Source organism: Macaca mulatta, chromosome 7 (assembly GCF_049350105.2).
Source record: "Macaca mulatta isolate MMU2019108-1 chromosome 7, T2T-MMU8v2.0, whole genome shotgun sequence".
NCBI lineage: Eukaryota > Metazoa > Chordata > Mammalia > Primates > Cercopithecidae > Macaca > Macaca mulatta.
In genome coordinates, this window is record NC_133412.1 from 122713084 (window position 1) to 122735974 (window position 22891).

General features: G+C 41.9%; 1 long non-coding RNA gene across 1 annotated transcript; it reads right to left on the reverse strand.

Annotated features, from left to right (window-relative positions):
• Nucleotides 1-586: 586 nt before the first annotated feature.
• LOC114679560 (uncharacterized) lies at nucleotides 587-1483 on the reverse strand. Its single transcript, XR_003731576.2, has 2 exons — nucleotides 1348-1483; nucleotides 587-717 (listed from the first exon to the last, which is right to left on the reverse strand). It is a non-coding gene; the product is annotated as an uncharacterized LOC114679560 (long non-coding RNA).
• Between the last annotated feature and the right edge of the window lie 21408 nt (nucleotides 1484-22891).

The following is a 22891-nucleotide window of genomic DNA, read 5'->3' on the forward strand; positions in this document are numbered from 1 at the left end:
CGACTCAAAAAAAATAAATAAAAGGTAACTACACACAATTCAGAGCTGGTTGAGAAGAGAAAAAGGCTAATTCTGGAAAGAGGAGGCAAGACTTCAGCAGAGATGGCCTCTAAGGTAGATTTTGAAAACAAATCACGTAAGTAGACAAGGAAAAGAAGGACCTTTGAAATGAAGACATGGGGCATGAAACAACATCCACACCAAGGATATGCCAAGTCATTCATCCAGTCCACAGGAATATACATTTCAATGCAGAAGGGACTAGAAGGAAATGACACTGGAGAGATAGCGAGGACCCTATTGCGAGGAGGAACTATTGAAGAATAGTAAGTGTGTCTGGCTCAGTGAGTGAGGTGTTGAGGGAGAAGGCCTGATGTGTAACATTTGCTGATTTTTTGTAATATAAGCCCTCCTACCATGGCTGATTTTAAGCTGTCAATGTGAAGTCACTGACCTCTGGAGCTGAGAAGAGATGTACAGGAGCACACCATTATATAGTAATTCCACCAGACAGAGTCGACAATACAGTAAATAATCTTGGGCAGTTCAGGCTGCTACAACAAAGCATCATAGACAGGGAGGATTATAAACAGCAGAAATTTATTTCTCACAGTTCCAGAGGCTGGAAATCCGAGATCAGGGTGACAGCAGGCTCAGGTTCTGGTGAGGGCCTCTTCCAGGTTGCAGACTGCCAAATTCTCCTTGCATCCTTACGTGCTGGAAAGAGAGCTAGCTAGCACTCTAGCTTCTTTTCATAAAGGCACTAATGTCATTCATAAGGTCTCCATCCTCATGACCTAATTAGCTCTTGAAGGCCCATTACACATGGAGGATTCAATTTCAACATGAATTTCAGTGGGCACACAAATAATAAGTTTCATATAAACCTTGTGAATATGGATAACAGAAAAATGTAGTAGAATAATTAGAAAGTGATGAGTTTTAAGTATCACCTTTTGTTCTCAATATAATTTATTTGACTAGAAGCTTCTATAATTTACTTTTTAAATGAAGGCTGTGTTTAACAATTGGCTCACGATTCCAGCAATCATCATGGCAGATGGAAGGCAGGACTAGATTGCAGCTCTAACTCAAACGGACAGAGCAGCATGCAGAGGCTTGCATTGTGAATTTTAGCTCCAGAGCAACTGCAAGAACAAACCAGGAATCCCAAGAGGACCCACAGACCCTCTGAAGGAAGCGGACTGCTCCTGCAGGACCCGGGAGACACCCCAAATACTGAGTGCCCCAACTGTGGAAGTGGGAAAGGGAACCCTCCATTCGGGAACACACACCTCCACTGGGGAAAAGGAAGGTCTAGTTTGCGAGAGAAGTTTCCGACCTTACCTGGGGCTGAGTCCGTTTAGAGAGTCGAGAGAAATACAGGAGTAGAGGAAGTAGTGGGAAAGGCCCTGGGAGCTCACTGGGCCCCCAAGCAGGACATTCCTGCCTGGCGCCACGGGGATCCTTCGGGAGGGCGGCCAGAGGAGTACCGGGAGAACGCCTCAGGTAGAAGGAAGTCTCCGGCTGAACTTTTTAACAATTGGAACCAGGTATCTGCAACCACCTGCAAACAGCACGCAGTTTCTATAACATTTTTCACTTAACACCCTTCCCCTAACAACCTCCACCTGGCAACCTTCATTTAACCCAAACCTCAGGGCCTCAATCCTCTGTTTGGCCTGTGTTCCATGGGACAGGACAGAGGTGAGGGTCGGGGGTACTCAGATGTTAATCGTAGAAAAGGAAGGAATCTCCAATTTGGCCGCTCCCAGATTCCCGAGCGCAGCAGCACACATTCAGGTGCATCTGCCATACAGGGTTAGTCTAAGGGTATGATTAAATTATCGCTATCAGGTGCGTTTACCCTACACCCTTTCATACAGACTAGAAGGGGGATTTGCAGCCTCCGTGGTACTTACCAGGAGACAGAAAACAATGAAAGCAAAGACATCTGAATAACTAGACCCCATGAAAAGCAAATGCTTCAGTTAAAATGCCCTCCCCAGACCCAGTGCTTAGAGTTCTCATATAGGTATGTGGCTAAGAATCACAAAGCCAGAGCTTACATGATTTTTCCTGATAGAGTAGTCATTCAGATTTCACGTGCTAAGAATTAAAAAACAACAACAAAAATGCTGTAATGATCAACAGTGTTTTCAATCTACATTTCATGCCTGAGATTCATTTATTTTAGAGATCAAGAAATAAAAATAACTGGGCATAGTGGCTCACGCCTGTAATCCCAGCACTTTGGGAGGCCAAGGCAGGCAGATTACCTGAGGTCAGGAGTTCGACACCAGCCTGGTCAACATGGGGAAACCCATCTCTACTAAAAAATAGAAAAAATTAGTCACGTGTGGTAGCACACACCTGCAGTCCCAGCTACTCGAGAGGCTGAGGCAGGAGAATCACTTGAACCTGGGAGGCGAAGGGTGCAGTGAGCCAAGATCACGCTACTGCACTGCACTCGAGCCTGGGTGACAGAGCAACACTCTGTCTCAAAAAAATTAAAAAAAAAAAAAAAAAAAAAAAAAGAAATAAAAACAAATAGCATTTATAAAAGTAGTTCTTTAAATCAGTTTGCTATGGGGCAAAATAGCTCCTCTCATTCAAGTTCTTCAATTTTACTAAATTCAAATAGAAACACTGTGAAGGGTGTGGTAGCTCACACCTGTAATCCCAGCACTCTGAGCAGCTGAGATGGGCAGATCGCTTTAGGACAGGAGTTCAATACCAGCCTGGGCAACATGGCCAAACACCATTTCTACTAAAAATACAAAAATTAGCCAGGTGTGGTGGCATGTGCCTGTATTCCCAGATACTCAAGAAGCTGAGGCAGGATAATCGCTTGAACCCAGAAGGTGGAGGCTGCAGTGAGGCAAGATCACGCCACTGAACTGCACTCCAGCCTGGGCGACGAAGTGACTCTGTCTCAAAACAAAACAAAAAAAAAAAAAAAAAAAAAAAAAAAAAAACACCACAAATATGAACACAGCTCGCATGTGCAAATTTGCAGATATGGTGCTGAACCATCATAGCTATACCTGGATAGTCTTAATCCTAAGAGATAATTGTTTCTTCTCTGCTCCATCTTCTACCTCCTTGTCTCCCTCTCCCAAAGCCAGAGTTTACTAAAACCAAAGACAGTAATTCCACCCATCATACTTGCTTCCTGGCCTTGACATTGCGCTGTGACACAACACCTCTGATTTATGTTATGCACACATGCCTTCTCATTCACAGCAGAGTGGTTTTTCACAAACCCATGATCTTCAAAGTAGCCCCTTTAGGTGCTTATATTCTTATTCCAACAATCGTACCTGCTGAGGCAGAAAACACTGTGGACATTCCTTCTTATATCCTTTTGTCTATCCTAAGTAATGGGAATTTTTTTCCTTTAAAGAAAGAAGTTGATGATTGAGAACAGCTAAATTCACAGTTAAAGCCAATAAATAATGTGGACAACAAAGCTTGTTAAAACTACTTGTCTTTTTCATCCAAAATGACCATAAAGCAATGAGACTAAATTTTTTAATGTTTACGGTTCATCATACTAGTTCTGGAGGCAGACTAAGAAGAATTTTTTCTATGTTTTAGACAATGACAACAGAAGAATAAATGTGTGTCATCGATCTTATGATCTCTTCAGAAGACAACAATTGCTTGGACAGAGAATCTCTAGTAAATGCATATCATCAGGGATACAGGTTATATAAAGAGGGAACCAGGGCCCCCAACTTCCACTGCCAGCCCACTGACAAAGTAATATCCAGCCAAGCCCAGAGGGGGCATAACTCTTGGAACTGAAAGACATGCAATAGGATTGTCAAAACTACATGAAAATAAGTCCATAAATTGTGAAATAACTTATAGAGTACTATAAATTTTATCCAACACAGCATTGAAACTGGGCCATGAGCAACATGAGTGCCATCTGGAGGTAAAAATGACCATTCACAATCACTCCAAAATCATTTGTTCCATTTACACCTGAGTAGAATATATATTCAAAAATTTAAACCTCAGACTTTTTACTTTGTAGATACACCATCTTTTTTGTTTGTTTTAAGATAGGGTCTCGCTTTCTCACCCAGGCTGGAGTGCAGTGGCAGAAACATGACTCACTGCAGCCTCAACCTCCCAGGCTTAAGTGACCCTCCCACCTCAGCCCCCCAAGTAGCTGGGACTACAGGCATGTGCCACCACACCTGGCTAATTTTTGTGTTTTTTTGTAGAGACAGGGTTTTGCCATGTTGTCCACACTGGTCTTGAACTCCTGAGCTCAAGTAATCCACCTCGGCCTCCCAAAGTGCTGGGATTACAGACATGACCCAGGATGCCCAGCCTAAGCCATCTTTAAGATATATGTAAAGTGCCTGGCACAAAGAAGGTTTTCAATAAATGTTACTGAACACCTTCAGCTGCATTAGGCTGGGCTGACTTACTATCTCTGTTCTTAAGTAAAGAGAGACTGGGTATGTCTAAATTTACCAAATTCTTCAATCTCAACAGTTGAGTTTAGCAAATTTATTTATAGCTTTCAACACATGGAATTCACTTGAGGTTAATCATGTGTCCTTGCAGTTCTCAAAAAATGCTAAAGTGGGAAAGGACTGGAAGCATTAGTGCCCTTTGCAGAATATGCCCTTTACTCTGTTGTCAACAGAGTAAATCATCCCAGTCTCTGCCTTGTTGGTTTTTTCCTCTCTCTCCCACTCCTACGTACTTCAACTAGCCACAAGACTCACCAAAAAAAAGACCTCGGAAATATTGTTGCAATGGCTATGCCTCCAAGCAAGGAACGTGAAAGCAAGAACAGTCCTAAACTGCAAGTTTCTGTTAAAACGACTGCCTGTTAAAACCACAAGTTCCCATTCCAACAGGTGTAGCTTAAAAAAAACAAATAGGCCGGGCGCGGTGGCTCAAGCCTGTAATCCCAGCACTTTGGGAGGCCGAGGCGGGCGGATCACAAGGTCAGGAGATCGAGACCACAGTGAAACCCCGTCTCTACTAAAAATACAAAAAATTAGCCGGGCGCGGTGGCGGGCGCCTGTAGTCCCAGCTACTCAGGAGGCTGAGGCAGGAGAATGGCGGGAACCTGGGAGGCGGAGCTTGCAGTGAGCCGAGATCGCGCCACTGCACTCCAGCCTGGGCAACAGCGTGAGACTCCGTCTCAACAACAACAAAAAAAAAACAAATAAATGATAAAAACTTTTAAAACAGTAAGTTGTTTTAATGACTGAACTTTCAACCTTTCCCTACCCAATCAAAACCCTGACTCTGCTTCAGTTGGGCAGTGATCTGGTCTTCAGTCTTCAGGTGCCCCTTGACACACCACCTCTAGTTCAGTCACTTAGATTCTTTTCTTTTGACATCATTGTATGGCAGATGCACCTGATAGCAATAAGGTACGCATACCCTGAGAATGACGCTATGGTCTAAGAAGAATGTGTGTTTGGAATTCCAACCTAAGGAATTTAGGAGTGGCCAACCCTGAGTTTCATTCCTTATCTATGAGGAACATCTGAACCCCAGCCCATCCCATGGAACACAGGCCATACAGGGGATCAAGGCCCTTTGTTTTGGATTAAATGAAGATTGCCAGTGGAGGCTGCTCAGGGGAGGGTGCTAAGTGAAAATGCTATATAAACTGCATGCTTTTTACAAACAGTAGCAGTTCTCCTGTCCAGCCTGCTGCTACTGGATAGGAGAACCACTACTGTTTGTAAAAAAGTAATGTGGGCAGGGCACGGTGGCTCAAACCTGTAATCCCAGCACTTTGGGAGGCCGAGGTGGGTGGATCACAAAGTCAGGAGTTTGAGACCAGCCTGGCCAACATGGTGAATCCCCGTCTCTACTAAAAATACAGAAATTTAATACAAAAACTAGCCAGGAGTAGTGGTGTGCACCTGTAATCCCAGCTACTCAGGAGGCTGAGGCAGGAGAATTGCTTGAACCCGAGAGGCAGAGGTTGCAGTGAACCAAGATCACTCCACAGCACTCCAGCCTGGTGGCAGAGTGAGACTCCATCTTAGGAGAGAAAAAAAAAAGAAGTAATGTGTAAGTCCCCTCGATAAACTCTGTGTCTCATTCACTGGCTCTGGGTCTCCTCTTTGGCCTCCCAAACATGGTACCATCCCTATAGAAGTCAATAGGGGTCTGGCATGGCAAACATGAAACGTATTTATTCCATCACAAAAACTTAGGAACAATTTTATCAACAATGACAAAAAAAAGGTTATGTTATATATAGCAAGTGCTTGTGATTCTTCAGCAGCATTACAACTATGAGTACCTGGGTCCACAGAAAAACCATCTCTCAACTTAGAGCCAGATCAACAGTTTCAGAGTCTCCTATTAACATTCACCTGCACTTTGGCCAGTGATTTTCTGGGTGCTTGAGTTTGCTTGCAATAGTAGATGCCAATGATTTTAAAACTATTAGGAAGAGAGCTTAAAACAGAGATAATTCCATCTGTTCACTTATTTATTGTGGTCACTGCCTTTTGTCAGAGGTAAAGCACCAGTGTCACAGGATCATAGCCTGATCGCAGCTGATGTTCATATACCATTCTCAATGTCTTCACTGGTTACATTTCCCAAATGGAAATCAGTGTTAAGAATGCAGTAAGGCAACAACCAAGCACAATGAACTCAAAAAGGATACACCTGGGGAGATGTAGCCAACCTCCGAAGACAATACATCTGCCCTCAACCTAATGAATCAAGGGGTATTAACTACAAAGTAAACATAGCCCAGGGCAAGGGATTAAGTGACTTTCCTGGGACTGAGGAGAGATGGAGAATAAAGACAGGTTCAGAATAATGTATACAGGGACTAAGAACTATTAATAAAGCAAGACAAGAAGTAAAATGTGTTTTACTATTAACTACATTTTTGTTAATATATTGATAACTCTTTGTGCCACTGTAGTTCCTGTTTGGAAAAGGTAAATGAAGGTAAAATTCTTCATACTAAGAGCCACGTTGACTAATTCAAATTTAAATGCTAATTGGGTACAGAAAAGTTACCTCCTAGATCCTTAGTGACTCAAAGTTTGGATCTAACTACAGCTCTAACCCTTGTTCTGAATGTCAAAACCCTGCCTTCCATGGTGTCAGCAGCCTAATTAAAGAAGCACCAGGAGAGTAAAACCAATAACCTTTGTTAAATTACACTATTTTCCCAAAGCCTTATCAATAGCAAACAGCATAGCCAAATCCCAGGGATCAAGATGGGGGAATAAAATGTTCCCTGAGGCTTTTAGCGAGATATAATAGGTCTCAAGGAAGACTTCAAAGCCAAGCAAAACCTTCCTCAGTGCCCTACATAGAATATAGCACTGAACTAATAATTTACTCTACTGAGCTATAGCAAGAAATCCTGAGCCCAGTCTGTGGCTTCCTTCTCCCTCCTATGGCCTTCAGGCAGTGGAACTCCAGGGGTACCAGAACCTTGAGGAAAGGATACTACACTCTATTGTTGAGAGGTAAGAGGGACCTCAGTTAGAATGAGGTTTTTGTGAGCCTCTACCCATAGTCAGTGCTCTGCTGTCCCTGAGTCCAGAGCAAAAGCCAAGTTCTAAAGTTGGTGGGAGAAAATGTGGCTCTTTAACAAGGATGCAGTGATGCCACCACGCTCATACACACACCCCTCAGTGCACCTCTGGGCAATTAGCCAAGATTCTCTGGTCTGCCATTTATTGCTAAGTGCGGCTTTGTTAAGATCAGAGATCTCTGACAGCATGAAGACCAGTCTCCAAAGTTCTTCCTGCTATCATGCCACTGGCCATGGAGAATGGGAGGGGCCTTTGTAATAACAAGGAGAGTGTTCACCCACTGGGGCAAAGGCCTATCCGAAAGACAGGCAGCCCAGTGTGGAGGGGATACCTGATGCCAGGATGTAGCTGCATGTCTGTCACGCATAGGACTTACAATCGGCTAAGTGATGGCACCCAACAATATCAGGTCCTAATTCCTGGAATCTGTAAATGTCACCTTCTATGACCAAGACTTTGCAGGTAAGATTAAGAATCTTGAGATGTATTATCCATGTGAGCCCTAAACACAATCACAAGTACCCTTTTAGGAGAGGAGAAGTAACTGAGTCAAAATGAAGTCATTGGGGGTAAACCCTCATCCAATATGGTGGTGGTCTTATTTAATAAAAGAAGAGAGACTGGACGCGGTGGTTCACGCCTGTAACCCCAGCACTTTGGGAGGCCGAGGTGGGTGGATCACTTGAGGTCAGAAGTTCAAGACCAGCCTGGCCAACATAGCAAAACCCCATCTCTACTAAAAATACAAAAATTAGCCAGGCATGGTGGTGCACACCTGTAATCCCAGATACTTGGGAGGTTGAGGCAGGAGAATCGCTTGAACACAGGAGGCAGAGGTTGCAGTGAGCCAAGATCATGCCACTGTACTCCAGCCTGGGTGACATAGCAAGACTCAGTCTCAAAAAAGAGGAAATTTGGGCACAGAGATAGATAAACACAGAGGAAAGATGATGTGAAGATGCACAGGGAGAATGCTATGTGAAGACAGAGGGTTAGAGTAATATATCCACTTACCAAGAATTGCCAAAGATTGTTGGCACACCATCAAAGGCTAGGAAGAGGCAAAGAAGGAAGCCCTGCAGGTTTCAGAGGGAGCATGGCCCTGTTGGCAGCCCGCTCGGGACTTCTGGACTTCAGAGCTGTTAGACAGCAAATGTTTGTCGTTTTAAGCCACCCAGTCTGTTCTTATGGCAGCCCCAGGAAACTGACACATCCTTCTTTTCCAAATGTATAATATATGCCAAACTTTTTCATTTCAACTCCCACACCATTTTCCAGTAATTCCCACTCCACCCAAACACACTCATTCCTCTCTCAATGACTCAGGAAGGTAATGACTCCAGTGGATTAATCACTTCAAAGTATGTAGTATCAAGGACTTTCAAACTTTTTTTTAAATGAAAGCAAATTCAACCTGTCAACAAAGTGAAAGAGATGTTTCTCCCACATGCTTTTACTTTGATTAAATATTTATTTTAAACAATATTACATTATTGTCATTTGACAGCCCCTCCACCACCCCACTTCAAACCTGGTACCAGGAGGAAAGAATCCACTCTATATGCTCTAAAGATAACAACCTGACAAGGCTTGTGACACTGTCTTCCTCCTGGGCTCCTGAGAAAAAGGGCCCTCCCATGTTAGAAGTTTTACATGCAGTTTCCCATAGAACAGAAGGCCCAGTGCCAAAGACAAAGAAACAAACAAACAATAAAAATCTCACTAAGCAGGCACAAGTGCTTGTTATGATCCTGAGGATATTTTTAATTTTTTGTATGGTAGTTCAAAAAATAATTACCTTAAAAACTAACAAGCAAAATAAGCAACAAAAAAGAATATGTGTGTGTGTGTGCGTGTGTGTGTGTGTATGTGTGTGTGTGTGTATATATATATATATATTTTTTTTTTTTTTTGAGACAGAGCCTTGCTGTGTCACCAGGCTAGAGTGCAGTGCCATGATCTCAACTTACTGCAAACTCTGCCTCCCAGGTTCAAGTGATTCTTCTGCCTCAGCCTCCCAAGTAGCTGGGACTACAGGTGCACACCACCACATCCAGCTAATTTTTGTATTTTTAGTAGACACAGGGTTTCACTGTATTGGCCAGGATGGTCTCGATCTCTTGACCTCGTGATCTGTCTGCCTCGGCCTCCCAAAGTGCTGGGATTACAGGCATAAGCCACCCTGCCCAGCCAAGAATTTTTTTTAAAACTTAAGCCTTTGACATGGAACACATGATTCTGAAGGTCAGAGATAAGAATTTTAAATGACAAGTCAATGGGTGCAGCACACCAACATGGCACATGTATACATATGTAACAAACCTGCACGTTGTGCACATGTACCCTAGAACTTAAAGTATAATTTTAAAAAATAATAATTCTTTAGATAACTCACTCACTTGGGCAGAGTCATGTTTGTTCAACAACTAAGGTATGACCATTAGATCTGAGTTTGGTGGCATGCAATAGAAATTTGACTACACTGTCTTCACAAATTATGGTTTATTTTTCTTACACAACCAGAAATTCAGAGGCAACCCCACCATGATGGGAGCAGGTGTGCAAGGAATCAGAAAGGATCCAGGCTTCTTCTAACTTCTGGCTCTTCCACCCTTTTAGCATGTGGCTTTTGCATTCATTGGCATAAGATGACTGCTTAACCCCCAGTCACTGAATCTTTCTTCCAGGGAAGGGGAAAGGCAAAAGACCAAAGGTAAAGATATGCGCCTACTGAACCTTCCCTTTTGTTCAGGAAAAGAATAGCATTCCTGGACTTACATCCCAATGGCAAGAATTCTGTTACTCTGTAAGAAAGCCTTGGAAATCTAGTTTCTCTGAGTTTGTTTGTTTGTTTCTTTTTGAGACAGGGTCTCATTCTGTTGCCTAGGCTGGAATACAGTGGTATGATCCCAGCTCACTACAACCTCTACCTCCCAAGCTCAAGCAATCCTTCTACCTCAGCCTCCCGAGTAGCTGGGACTAGAGGCCCCCACCACTATGCCAGACTAATTTTTGTATTTTTAGTAGAAATGGGGTTTCACCATGTTGCCCAGGCTGTTCTCAAACTCCTGAGTTCAAGTGATCCTGCCTAGGCCTCTCAAAGTGCTGGGATTACAGGCATGAGCCACTGTGCCAGCCTACACTGTTCCAGTATAGCCCCAAACAAAATCTGAGTTGTTAGTACAGAACATGTAGGTGAATAACACTGGGTTGTTGGGACATTCAGCAGTTTCTGCCGTGAGGTATGGAGAAGAAAAACCAAAAATGCTCTTTCTCTCTCAAACTGTAATATCTCTCCTACTCTTAGGACACAAAGCAGTATGTGCCATCACTGAATCCTGTGAGGGGAGGTAAAACTACCTACAAGATAAACGAGCTTAAATTGCTAAAAAGGAGTTCTAGACTGAAAATAAGCAAGAACTTCTTAACAAAGAAAACCAACAAACACAAATGCAATCAGCCATTTGCAGTTGAATTCCTCCTTAGACGAAATAAAAATCATATCCTACAGAAATTGTTGTACACGTACATTAAATGTATGTACAAGGATCCGAAATGTTGCACTGTTTGTAAAAATTGAAAGTTGCAAACAACCTCAAATGCAATAAATAGAGAAGCAATTTTTTAAAAAAATATATATATATATGGTATGCCCATATACTTGGAAATCTAAGCAGCTGTTGGAAAATTAGGTGGACTTGAATGTCTAACATGGAAGAGATTCCAAAATATATTATTAAATGTTAAATCAGAAGATACAGGGGTGATGCCAAGATGGCCGAATAGAAACAGCTCCAGCCTCCGGCTCCCAGCGTGAGCAACACAGAAGACAGGTGATTTCTGCATTTCCAACTGAGGTACCAAGTTCATCTCCCTGGGGCATGTCAGGCAGTGGGTGCAGGACAGTGGGTGCAGCCCAACAAGCGAGAGCCAAAGCAGGGCGAGGCATCACCTCATCTGGGAAGCACAAGGGGGAAGGGAACCCCCTTTCCTAACCAAGGGAAACCATGACACACAACACCTGGAAAATCGGGTCACTCCCACCCTAATACTGTGCTTTACCAAGGGTCTTAGCAAACGGCACACCATGAGATTACACCCCACGCCTGGCTCAGAGGTTCCCACGCCCACAGAGCCTCCTTCATTGCTAGCACAGCAGTCTGAGATCTAACTGCAAGGCGGCAATGAGGCTGGGGGAGGGGCGCCAACCATTCCTGAGGCTTAAGTAGGTAAACAAAGCAGCCAGGAAGCTCGAACAGGGTGGAGCCCACCGCAGCTCAAGGAGGCCTGCCTGCTTCTGTAGACTCCACCTCTGGGGACAGGGCATAGCCAAACAAAAGACAACAGAAACCTCTGCAGATGTAAATGTCCCTGTCTGACAGCTTTGAAGAGAGTACTGGTTCTCCTAGCACAGAGTTTGAGATCTGAGAACAGACAGACTGGATCCCTGACCCCCAAGTAGCCTAACTGGGAGACATCCCCCACTAGGGGCAGACTGACACCTCACACCTCACACGGCCGGGTACACCTCTGAGACGAAGCTTCCAGAGGAACGATCAGACAGCAACATCTGCTGTTCAGAAGTATTCACTCTTCTGCAGCCTCTGCTGCTGATACCCAGGCAAACAGGGTCTGGAGTGGACCTCCAGCAAACTCCAACATACCTGCAGCTGAGGGTACTGACTGTTAGAAGGAAAAATAACAAACAGAAAGGACATCCACACCAAAACCCCATCTGTATGTCACCATCATCAAAGATCAAAGGTAGATATAACCACAAAGATGGGGAAAAAGCAGTGCAGAAAACCTGGAAATTCTAAAAACCAGAGTGCCTCTCCCCCTCCAAAAGAACACAGCTCCTCGCCAGCAACGGAACAAAGCTGGATGGAGAATGACTTTGACGAGTTGAGAGGAGGAGGCTTCAGATGATCAAACTTCTCAGAGCTAAAGGAGGAAGTACAAACCCAGCACAAAGAAACTAAAAACCTTGAAAAAAGATTTGACGAATGGCTAACTAGAATAACCAATGTAGAGAAGTCCTTAACCAACCTGATAGACTGAAAACCATGACATGAGAACTACATGACAAATGCACAAGCTTAAGTAACTGACTCTATCAACTGGAAGAAAGGGTGTCAGTGATTGAAGATCAAATGAATGAAATGAAGTGAGAAGAGAAGTTTAGAGAAAAAAAGAGTAAAAAGAAATGAACAAAGCCTCCAAGAAATGTGGGACTATGTAAAAACATCAAATTTCCGCCTGATTGCTGCACCTGAAAGTGATGGGAAGAATGGAACCAAGTTGGAAAACACTCTGCAGGATATCATCCAGGAGAGCTTCCCCAACCTAGCAAGGCAGGACAACATTCAAATTCAAGAAATACAAAGAATGCCACAAATATATTCCTTGAGAAGAGCAACTCCAAGACACATAACTGTCAGATTCACCAAAGTTGAAATGAAGGAAAAAATGTTAAGGGCAGCCAGAGAGAAAGGTCGGGTTACCCACAAAGGGAAGTCCATCAGACTAACAGCGAATCTCTTGGAAGAAACTCTACAAGCCAGAAGACAGTGGGGCCAATATTCAACATTCTTAAAGAAAAGAATTTTCAACCCAGAATTTCATATCCAGCCAAACTAAGTTTCACAACTGAAGGAGAAATAAAATCATTTACAGACAAGCAAATGCTGATTTTGTCACCACCAGGCCTGCCCTACAAGAGATCATAAAGGAAGCACTAAACGTGGAAAGGAACAACCAGTACTAGCCACTACAAAAACATGCCAAAATGTAAAGACCATCGATGCTAGGAAGAAACTGCATCAAATAATTAGAAAAATAACCAGCTAACATCAAAATGAGAGGATCAAATTCACACATAACAATATTAACCTTAAATGTAAATGGGCTAAATGTTCCAATTCAAAGACACAGACTGGCAAATTGGATAAAGAGTCAAGACCCATAAGTTTGCTGTATTTAGGAGACCCATCTCATGTGCAGAGACACACATGGGCTCAAAATAAAGGGATGGAGGAAGATCTACCAAGCAAATGCAAAACAAAAAAAAGGCAGGGGTTGCAATCCTACTCTCTGATAAAACAGACTTTAAACCAACAAAGATCAAAAGAGACAAAGAAGGCCATTACATAATGGTAAAGGGATCAATTCAACAAGAAGAGCTAACTATCCTAAATATTTATGCACCCAATACAGGAGCACCACATTCATAAAGCAAGTCCTTCGAGACTTGCAAAGAGACTTAGACTCGCACCCAATAATAATGGGAGACTTTAACACCCCACTGTCAACATTAGACAGATCAACGAGACAGAAAGTTAACAAGAATATCCAGGAATTGAATTCAACTCTGTACCAAGCAGACCTAATAGACATATAAAGTACTCTCCACCCCAAATCAACAGAATATACATTCTTCTCAGCACCACATCACACTTATTCCAAAATTGACCACATAGTTGGAAGTAAAGCACTCCTCAGCAAATGTAAAAGATCAGAAATTATAACAAACTGTCTCTCAGACTACAGTGCAATCAAACTAGAACTCAGGATTAAGAAACTCAATCAAAATTGCTGAACAACATGGAAACTGAACAACCTGCTCCTGAATGACTACTGGGTACATAATGAAATGAAGGCAGAAATAAAGATGTTCTTTGAAACCAATGAGAACAACAACACAACATACCAGAACCTCTGGTACACATTAAAAGCAGTGTGTAGAGGAAAATTTATAGCACTAAATGCCCACAAGAGAAAGCAGGAAAGATCTAAAATTGACACCTTAACATCACAATTAAAAGAACTAGAGAAGCAAGAGCAAACACATTCGAAAGCTAGCAGAAGGCAAGAAATAACTAAGATCAGAGCAGAACTGAAGGAGATACAGACACAAAAAACCTTCAAAAAATCAATGAATCCAGGACTGGTTTTTTGAAAAGATCAACAAAATTGATAGACCGCTAGCAAAACTAATAAAGAAGAAAAGAGAGAAGAATCAAATAGATGCAATAAAAAATGATAAAGGGGATATCACCACCAACCCCACAGAAATAAAAACTACCATCAGAGAATACTATAAACACCTCTATGCAAATAAACTAGAAAACCTAGAAGAAAAGGATAAATTCCTGGACATATACACTCTTCCAAGACTAAACCAGGAAGAACTTGAATCCCTGAATAGACCAATAACAGGTTCTGAAGTTGAGGCAATATTAATAGCCTACCAACCAAAAAAAGTCCAGGACCAGACGGATTCACAGTCGAATTCTACCAGAGGTACAAGGAGGAGCTGGTACCATTCCTTCTGAAATTATTCCAATCAATAGAAAAAGAGGGTATCCTCCCTAACTCATTTTATGAGGCCAACATCATCCTGATACCAAAGCCTGACAGAGACACAACAAAAAAAGAGAATTTTAGACCAATATCCCTGATGAACATCAATGCAAAAATCCTCAATAAAATACTGGCAAACCGAATCCAGCAGCACATCAAAAAGCTTATCCACCATGATCAAGTGGGCTTCATCCCTGGGATGCAAGGCTGGTTCAACATATGCAAATCAATAAACGTAATCCAGTATATAAACAGAACCAAAAATAAAAACCACATGACTATTTCAATAGATGCAGAAAAGGCCTTTGACAAAATTCAGCAGCCCTTCATGCTAAAAACGCTCAATCAATTAGGTATTGATGGGACGTATCTCAAAATAATAAGAGCTATTTATGACAAACCCACAGCCAATATCATACTGAATGGGCAAAAACTGGAAGCATTTCCTTTGACAACTGGCACAAGACAGGGATGCCTTCTTTCACCACTCCTATTCAACATAGTGTTGGAAGTTCTGGCTAGGGCAATCAGGCAAGAGAAAGAAATAAAGGGTATTCAGTTAGGAAAGGAGGAAGTCAAATTGTCCCTGTTTGCAGATGACATGATTGTATATTTAGAAAACCCCATCGTCTCAGCCCAAAATCTCCTTAAGCTGATAAGCAACTTCAGCAAAGTCTCAGGATACAAAATCAATGTGTAAAAATCACAGGCATTCTTATACACCAATAACAGAGAGTCAAATCATGAGTGAACTCCCATTCACAATTGCTTCAAAGACAATAAAATACCTAGAAATCCAACTTACAAGGGATGTGAAGGACCTCTTCAAAGAGAACTACAAACCACTGCTCAATGAAATAAAAGAGGACACAAACAAATGGAAGAACATTCCATGCTCATGGACAGGAAGAATCAATATCGTGAAAATGTCCATACTGCCCAAAGTAATTTATAGATTCAATGCCATCCCCATTAAGCTACCAATGACTTTCTTCACAGAATTGGAAAAAACTACTTTAAAGTTCGTATGGAACAAAAAAAGAGCCCTCATTGCCAAGACAGTCCTAAGTCAAAAGAACAAAGCTGGAGGCATCACGCTACCTGACTTCAAACTATGCTACAAGGCTACAGTAACCAAAACAGCATGGTACTGGTACCAAAACAGAAATATAGACCAATGGAACAGAAGAGAGCCCTCAGAAATAACACCACACATCTACAACCATCTGATCTTTGACAAACCTAACAAAAACAAGAAATGGGGAAAGGATTCCCTATTTAATAAATGGTGCTGGGAAAACTGGCTAGCCATAAGTAGAAATCTGAAACTGGATCCCTTCTTTACACCTTATACAAAAATTAATTCAAGATGGATTAGAGACTTAAATGTTAGACCTAAAACCATAAAAACCCTAAAAGAAAACCTAGGCAATACCATTCAGGACATAAGCATGGGCAAGGACTTCATGACTAAAACACCAAAAGCAATGGCAACAAAAGCCAAATTGACAAATGGGATCTAATTAAATTAAAGAGCTTCTGCACAGCAAAAGAAACTACCATCAGAGTGAACAGGTGATCTACAGAATGCAAGAAAAATTTTGCAATCTAATCATCTGACAAAGGGCTAATAACCAAAACCTACAAAGAACTCAAACAAATTTGCAAGAAAAAAAAAACCCCCATCAAAAAATGGACAAAGGATATGAACAGACACTTCTCAAAAGAAGACATTTATGCAGCCAACAGACACATGAAAAAATGCTCATCATCACTGGCCATCAGAGAAATGCAAATTAAAACCACAATGAGATACCATCTCACACCACTTAGAATGGCAATCATTAAAAAGTCAGGAAATAACAGGTGCTGGAGAGCATGTGGAGAAATAGGAACACTTTTACACTGTTGGTGGGACTGTAAACTAGTTCAACCAGTGTGGAAGACAGTGTGGCGATTCCTCAAGGATCTAGAACCAGAAATACCATTTGACCCAGCCATCCCATTACTGGGTATATACCCAAAGGATTATAAATCATGCTGCTATAAAGACACATGCACACATATGTTTATTGTGGCACTATTCACAATAGCGAAGACTTGGAACCAACCCAAATGTCCATCAATGACAGACTGGATTAAGCAAATGTGGCACATATACACCATGGAATACTATGCAGTCATAAAAAAGGATGAGTTCATGTCCTTTGTAGGGACATGGATGCAGCTGGAAACCATCATTCTCAGCAAACTATCGCAACAACAGAAAACCAAACACCACATGTTCTCACTCATAGGTGGGAATTGAACAATGAGAACACCTGGACACAGGAAGGTGAACATCACACACCAGGGCCTGTTGTGGGGTCGGGGGAGGGGGAGGGATAGCATTAGGAGATATACCTAATGTAAATGACGAGTTAATGGGTGCAGCACACCAACATGGCACATGTATACATATGTAACAAACCTGCACGTTGTGCACATGTACCCTAGAACATAAAGTATAATATAAATAAATAATAAATCAGATCCTATGTATGTATATACATACCACACTGTAGAGGCTGGGTGAGGAGGAGCAGTGCAGAGGACAAAGAATGGTGTCAGTAGGACAAGGGAAGTTACATTTTGCTCTTTATATTTCTGTATTACTTGAAGTTTTACAACAAAAACACATTTATCTATTACTTTTGTAACTCTTTAAAATCATATAAACAAAAAAGACTAAAATTGTATGTTTTGTACAACATGACACTTTAGTATTAGGAGACCTAGACTCACTTCTATCACAAATTTTGAATATCAATTTCTTCATCTGTAAAAATAGGAAAGATTGGGTAGCCCAAATATAGGATAATTTTGAGAAACAAATGAGAATATCAAAGTTCTTTGAAAAACTGGAAAAGCCCTATGTAGTAGTCCCTCCTTATTCAAGATTTTGCTTTCCAAGATTTGTTATCCACGATTAACTACATGGCCCAAAAATGTTACATGGAAAATTCAAGAAATAAACAATTCATAAGTTTTCAATTGCATGTCATTTTAAGCAGCATGTTGAAATTTCTCACCATCCCACTCCATCCCAACAGAGACATGAACCAACCCTTGGTCCAGCATATTCACACTGCCTACACTACCTATTAGTCACTTAGTCACCTTCTGGGTTATGAGATCGAAAAAACGTAATATATATAGAGGGTTTGGTACTATCCTCAGTTCCAGCCATCAACTGGGGGTTCTTCAAATGTATCCCCTGAAAATAAGGGGGGCTACTGTATAAGCAGATGTAAGATATCATTATTGCTCCCTAAAATCCTTCCAGAACTCATTCATTCATTCAACAAATCTTTTCTTTCTTAGGAAGGGGCCGCTGTTCTACACACTAGGGTTCCAAAGATGAGTAATAAATTATCACCACTCTCAAGGAGTAACTGAGAATCAATAATCACAGATATTATAATGGAAAAATAATGGAAAAGACCTATGCCTCTGCATGAAAATTTTGTAATAGAAACTATAGATAGAGAGAAAAAATGTGAGGCTCATACGATGGAGTGGGAAGGAGAGGAGGGCTAGTTAAGACATCTAGAGTCAGGCTTCCCAGCCACCTTCCTGGCACGTATGTCCCTTTTTGCTCCAACCTGGCTCATTCTCAGTCTGCGCAACATGTTCACTACCAAGACAGAGCACTTTTAAGGCTGACACCAAAAGGTCCCTGTGTTTGGGGAGCAAAGATGTTCAGTGTAATCCTGGAAAACAGGGCCCCCATCTGATTCAAGAGCAATAAAATACAGATCATTGAAACAGCAACAACGTAGTTGACATACTTACAAAGAAAGGAAGCACCAAAGTCCCTCTCAGGCTTGGGACTCAATGATTAGAATCCTGTCAAATCACTGGCGTCATAGATGAGATAGCAAAATAGGTCACCAAAGTTCCGTCCAGAGGACCATTGGTCATCCTCTCCTGAAGCCCCATTTTACAGGTGAGGACATCAAGGCTTCCCCCTAGTCCTCTGGACTTCCAGACCCCTCATCTTCCCCTAAGCAAGTACATCGTTGTCCATCAATCAGAGGCTCAATGATCCTTTATAGATATCAGTAAAGTTTCCAAATCTGGTTTCTTGGAACCGTCAGTACAGTGAATAAAATTGTGAGACACTACATCACGTTGTTTATTGCTTTTTGCACAGTTCAAACTGGCATCTGTTCAGCTCAGGGTTATTTAAGGCCTAATGTTCATGGTGCTGGAGTGTACAGTGAAATAAATGGGGCTTCAGCTAATTAAATGCTGGCACAAAGCTGAGGTGTTTGAAAAATCTCTAAATCCATCTAGTGGCCTGTCCCTGAGCCAAGAGCTGCTGCTGTTATATGACACAATAAAAGAGATGCTGTGTAAATTTCAAATATTTTATTGAACATAAATAATTAGAATATCTAACCATTTGCTAAGGCAGAAATATCTAGCAGCTAATGTGCCGAACGCATTGCAGATGTTCACAAACTACAGAAATGTCAATTTGCTTTTAAGTTCCTTTTAACCAATTTTTTACTCTAAAGAAGTAAACATTTATAACTGTGAATAAATCGTTTGTGGTTTGGGCAAAATGTTTAGAAATATTCAATAAAGCATCCATATAAATATTCAGTTATGGAGATAATTTGATTTAAATAGATGGTACTTTCAATAAATAAACATTGTTCAACATGAATAAACATTTTAAACAACCAGCAAGCATCAAAACCCAGCTGATGTTTCAGGCAAATCTTTGGAGAACATTTTATTTAGCAGTTCTTCTTATATATGCTACACAATGTCAAGGATTTCTTCATAGTCTTTATTATCAGGACTATTTGCATGAAAGCAGTACCTTTTCTTAAGAGAATTCATCTTCTTTCAGCATCACATTTTATTACCATCTTTTCTTCTTCGCAGAGTTACCATGCAGGGTTGTGGAGTCCAAGGTTGAGAACAACAGCAGGAACCAGCCAGCCTAGGTTTAAATTGTCTCTGTCATTTAAAACTGTGATCTTGGGCCGGGCGCGGGGGCTCACGCCTGTAATCCCAGCACTTTGGGAGGCCGAGGCGGGTGGATCACGAGGTCAGTAAATCGAGACCATCCTGGCTAACATGGTGAAACCCCGTCTCTGCGAAAAATACAAAAAATTAGCTGGGTGTGGTGGCGGGCGCCTGCGGTCCCAGCGACTCGGGAGGCTGAGGCAGGAGAAGGCCGTGAACCCGGGAGGCGGAGCTTGCAGTGAACCGAGATCCTACCACTGCACTCCAGCCTGGGCGACAGAGCGAGACTCCAAAAAAACTGATCTTGGGTGGGGCGCGGTAGCTCACACCTGCAATCCCAGCACTTTGGGAGGCTGAGGTGGGCGGATCACCTGAGTTCAGGCGTTCAAGACCAGCCTGGCCAACATAGTTAAACTCCATCTCTACTAAAAATACAAAAATTAGGTGGCGCCTGCCTGTGGTCCCAGCTACTCAGGAGGCTGAGGCAGGAGAATTGCTTGAACCCGGGAGGCTGAGGCTGCAGTGAGCCAGGTTCACCCCAATGGGTAGCAGAGTGAGGCCCTGTCTTAAAAAAAAAAAAAAAAAAAAAACTCTGCAACCTTGGGCAGTTTAACCTTGTTTAGCTTCAATATCATCATTTGTGAAATGGAAATCATAATACTCACGTCATAGGAATAAGTATTAGATAAGAACATGTGAGTCAAGTACCCAGAAAACACTCTACAAACTTACCTGTTACCATTTTATATTACTTGACATAAATTGAACTTTCCATATGAATCATTTAAAACAGACTTTGGAGCGAATTAACGACATTCACAGTGACCTGGATGAGATTGGAGACTATAATTCTAAGTGAAGTAACTCAGGAATGGAAAACTAAACATGGTATGTTCTCACTAATACGTGGGGTAAACTATGAGGATGCAAAGGCATAACAACGATACAATGGAATTTAGGGATTTGGGGGAAGGGTGGGAGGGACGAGGGATAAAAGACTACAAAGAGGGTGCAGTGTGTACTGCTCGGGTGATGGGTGCACCAAAATCTCACAAATCACCACTAAAGAACTTATTCATGTAACCAAACACCATCTATACCCCAATAACCTATGGAAAAATAAATAGATAAATAAAAACTATATATCTGATTTTTTTTTTTTTTTTTTAATGACAGGGCAAGAGTCAAGGGGCAAACTAATCCCCTGCGAGGCTGTTTGATAGAAAAAGGAATGGTTATCTTGGTTCTAAAGCTTCAACCATACTGGATCCTTGTGTTTCACATACCTTAAGGTTAGTGCCAGCTTTCCAACTTTCCAAAAGAATAATTACATCGGGAAAGAAACGGGGTCAGCAGGTCTTGCAGTGCTTTTAAACAGGAAGTCTCAGAGCTCATGCAGGGAAGCAGCTCATAGCACAACTTCTTTCCTACTCATCAACCCAAAGAACCGCTCAATCCCAGGAAGAAGATAGAGGAGCATGTCTCACCAAACACAATTGACCCTAACTCTAAATCATCTACAGTCAAAAAAATTGATTCTGCATCTGGTTGACACTGCCTGTAAAAAATGTGTTTTAAAATGATTCTGCCTATACAATGAAAAATAATAATAACATAAAACAGACTTTGGACATCCATTGTTTTAGCTTGTAACTACTTTTTTTTTTTTTTTTTTTTGAGACGGAGTCTGGCTCTGTCGCCCGGGCTGGAGTGCAGTGGCCGGATCTCAGCTCACTGCAAGCTCCGCCTCCCGGGTTTACGCCATTCTCCTGCCTCAGCCTCCCGAGTAGCTGGGACTACAGGCGCCCGCCGCCTCGCCCGGCTAGTTTTTTGTATTTTTTAGTAGAGACGGGGTTTCACCGTGTTCGCCAGGATGGTCTCGATCTCCTGACCTAGTGATCCGCCCGTCTCGGCCTCCCAAAGTGCTGGGATTACAGGCTTGAGCCACCGCGCCCGGCCGTAACTACTTTTTTATACTGTTAATGACAATAGAGATTGGTACAACATTCTTGGACAGCGATTTGGTAATAGCTATCAAAATTTGAAATGCACATTTCCTTTGATCCAGCAACTACACTCCTGGGAATTCACCTATCACTAGCTAGGTGACAATATGTTATTAGATCAATGTCCCAGAATGTTCACTGCTACATTTCTGTAATAGTAAAATAAGGTGACAAATGCCCATCAACAAATGATTAATTACTATGAACCCCCACTTACAGGACTTGTCACAGTGGGATTTTACCTTTGTATGTTTGGTTATGGGATGATTACTCTTTATTCCCTGTGCAAAGAGAACACTTGTTCCCTCTTCTGAACTTTCCTTTTGTATGGAGAGAACCCTGGCAGTGATACACTGCTGAGCTCTCTCTGCCCCTTGAGGCACTCAACCCAGGGGAGATAGAGTGACTTGTGTGATTGGCGAATTTCAGAAGAATAACTGGACATGCTCTGCTCAGCAACTCCCTTTTACTTCTTTAGAGAGAGAAGTCCACAGGGAACAGGAGCTCTCTTCTCTCCAGGATATTCACCAGGCAGTCCCCGCAGTGGGGAAACCTGCTGTAGTCAGCCCTGCTGGTGACTAGGTGGGTACAGCTGCCCAACTCCGGACATCAGAGTTAGGAAGTCCATGTGATTTGCATACTATCCTATATTTCCAACATAGCCTTTAGCAATAACAGAAGTAAATGATGTAATCTCTCAAACTTTTCTTTTATATTTCAATTTGATCAGAACTTGGGCAAGGAAAAGTGATGCATTTTGAAGGTCCTCATGAAGGTTACTGTATGCTCCACAAATGTAAACTCTTTGGAGATGAGAATTATATCTGTCTTGCTCATCAGTATATCCCTAAAACAGAACCTAGACCCAAAAAATAAATGAATGAATGAATGAATGAATGAATGACACAAATGGTGCTATTTTTAAAGTATGTGATACGT